Below are 3450 nucleotides of genomic sequence, written 5' to 3'. Positions count from 1 at the left end.
CAACTTCTAGTTTACCACACGGAATAAGAATGAGATCACATTATCTTCTCCGAGACACTGCACTCCCATACCCATTTTCTCCCCAAAAGTAGCGTCCACTCCTACTTATTTAGAATAGTTATTGTCCGTCAACCAGTATCTCTTTCTGTTTGAAAACGTATCTTTTCGGGAAAAGGGATAAGCCTCGGACCATGTTAAAATACTCGGCACTATCTTCCTCTCAAATCAATATTTCATTAAAATGTTTAGTTCCTAGTTCTTTTATAATGCAGAACCCCAGGGGTCTTTTCTGGACGACTATTAAGTCGTGTAACCGGATTCGGTTTTTAATTCGTGAATTGCGCGCATGGGCAAGAGCGAGTTGTAGATACGATGTGGAGAATAGCATCCGCTCGCTCGCTCGCTCGATTGGTCGATTCCTGTAAACTTTTTTTTCGATTTTAGGCTTTTGAGTGCATTTGATAGTTTTTGGCGCGCAATAAACAAACGAAATGGCGACCTTTGTTGCTAAGAATAGTGGTGGGCTGACAAAGAAGCCAATGGTAGTCTCAAAAGAGGTTTTTTTTTCCGTTTTAGTTTCAACAAGCGGCGCCAGCGACTGGCAGGCATGCAAGGATTCACACTGAAATAACAGAACAACCTTCGTTTTTCATAAAATTGTAATTTACGATCCTTGAACTTGAAAACTATCCGAAGATTCATTTAATATTTCACTTACTGCGAAGCGCACGGAGTTTACACTGAAATGTTCAAAAGCTTTCTGTTACGGCGTGAGGTTGAGGACAAAATCGATCATTACGTTTTTTATCGTGTGTTTTTCCTTTGTGAAGCAACAAAAGATGCCGGCGACTAACGAAATTACAAGTTAACAGGAAAATCAAATAACACCTAAACAAACAATTTTAGCTACCGATTTTCAGTGAATTTTTAAAGAACAATTTTCTTTTAAGTTTCAAGACAATTTGAAGATTCAAAATACCTATTACGTACTAAAACGCGAAAGTTATACACCACAAAATTGATAAATAGGCCTGAAATGAAATTCTCTCTTGTTATTGATTATACGTTGCCTAGCACGTGACTAATATCTTCCCAGGCGGAGATCCAAAATGACGGTGGCAGTCTTGGCTTAGTCATATCACTCAAAACTCGTTCCCGTTTGTCTCATTTGATAAAGAGGGAATCGTTAATGTTTTCATTAAGACAGTATTGCCTTGATTTTCTAATATTTACAATGATAGACAGTAAATTTCACTTTTCACCCACATTTACTTCCGACCTTTTCTTTTGAACCAGAAACAGAAATGATATACGTTTAAAACACATGACATCATCCACCCTTGTCAAAGCATGATCATTTCAATCGTGCCTTAATACGTTAGTACCTTAGTACTCGGTACAGACACTCACCACGGCATGTTTATTTGCTTAGTACGTTAGTACTGTAGTACTCGGTACGAACAACTCATCACGGCTTGTTCTTCATTTGGTTAGTATCTTAGTACGTTTGAGTACCGTAGTACTCGGTACAGACATTCACCACGGTATGTTTATTTGCTCAGTACGTTAGTGCCTTAGTACTCGATACGGACAACTCATCACAACTTGTTCTTCATTTGTTTAGTGCCTCAGTACGTTAGTACTTTAGTACTCGGTACAGACACTCACCACGGCATGTTTATTTCTTAGTACGTTAGTACTGTTGTACTCAGTACAGACAACTCATCACGGCGTGTTCTTCATTTGTTTAGTGCCTTAGTAGGTTAATACCGTAGTACTCAGTACGGCTTGTTCTTCATTTGTTTGGTGCGCTAGTACGTTAGTACCCTAGGCATGTTTATTTGCTTAGTAGGTTAATACTTTAGTACTCGGTACGGACAACTCATCACGGCGTGTTCTTCATTTGTTTAGTGCCTTAGTACCTTAGTACCGTAATACTCGGTACAGACATTCACCACGGTATGTTTATTTCTGAGTATGTTAGTACCGTAGTACTCGGTTCGGCTTGTTCTTCATTTGTTTGGTGCGCTAGTACGTTAGTACTGTATTACTCGATACGGACAACTCATCACGTCTTCTTATTTATTTGTTTAGTGCCATAGTACGTTAGTACCGTAGTACTCGCGACAGGCACTCACCACGGCATATTTAGTGCGCTAGTACGTTAGTACTGTAGTACTTGGTCCGAACAACCCATCACGGCTTGTTGTTCATTTGTTTAGCGCGCTAATTCGTTTGTACCGTAGTACTCAGTACGGACGACTTATCACGGCTTGTTGTTGTTTAGTGCGCTTGTACTTAGTACCTTAGTACTTGGTAGGGACGACTCATCTTATCAACTTACCTTCTTCTTAACTGATTATTTCATTGATGAAAAATTCCTCAGCACAGATGTAAACAAATAGATAAAAGAAATATACATTTTTCGGGCTTATAATGGGCAAGAACAATGCAAGAATAAAAAAGCAAGATTAATAAGTCTGATCAAATCAGCTTACTTTTTATAGTACCTTAATCATTTGTACTAAGTAAAAAAAAACTAGAAAAATGATTCCTATTTTGGGCATTCAACTGTTTTCTAAGTGGAGGAGCTGGTGTTGGTAAATCACATGTTACCAAAGCCTTGTATAAGGCAGCATTAAAATACTATAACACCAGAGCTGGTGATGATTTTCATCAGGTAAAAGTTTTAATGTTAGCTCCTACTAGTTGAGAAGCCTATAATATCAAGGGTAACACAATACATAGTGCTCTTGCAATACTAGCATGTCAATCTCTAAAAGACTAATATATAGATTTAGCCAAGCCTAAAAGCGGAGCTCTTATTAGTTTATTTTCCAGCCCTACGTTACACAGAATAAAAACTGTAATAAAACTATCTACTGGCAAGTCTGTATTATATTACAACCCAACCATTTCCTCAACATATAAACACTATTACAAAGTAATTAGTCAGGGAAATGGAAAACTTGTGGCATATACACCATGCTTGAAATGCCATGACCATAGTGAGCTAACAGGATTGAGGAGGATGTATGTGGGAATAGGCCCTCTTGTCTTTATCAATAATTTGCTAATCACTCCTGTTGGCAATGTTTTGATGAGGTTGGGCTTAAGCAAGGCAAAGGAACTGAGGATTTTAGTAGGCAGTGACTTTTTTTCAAATCTGGAAACTATCATCATGAAAGCCATACTTGTTCCCGGTAACTCATTTTTATTCTGATAAACTAGTTTTGAGAAGGATACAATATTTCATAACAAAAACTCGATGCATAGGTTGTGCAAAAACCTTTAATTTGACTATACTTTTATAGCCAATACCAGTCCCTTCAAATGGTGAAATGTTAGGAGGATCAGAGAAAAAGTAATCTGCCATACATCTGCAAGATTTGATGTAATTATTTTAATTACAAGAATATTAACTGATACTAGGAGATTTAATAATATTAA

The sequence above is a fragment of the Pocillopora verrucosa genome, chromosome 6 (assembly GCF_036669915.1).
Source record: "Pocillopora verrucosa isolate sample1 chromosome 6, ASM3666991v2, whole genome shotgun sequence".
Classification (NCBI taxonomy): Eukaryota; Metazoa; Cnidaria; class Anthozoa; order Scleractinia; family Pocilloporidae; genus Pocillopora; species Pocillopora verrucosa.
This window is presented reverse-complemented; position numbering follows the sequence as displayed.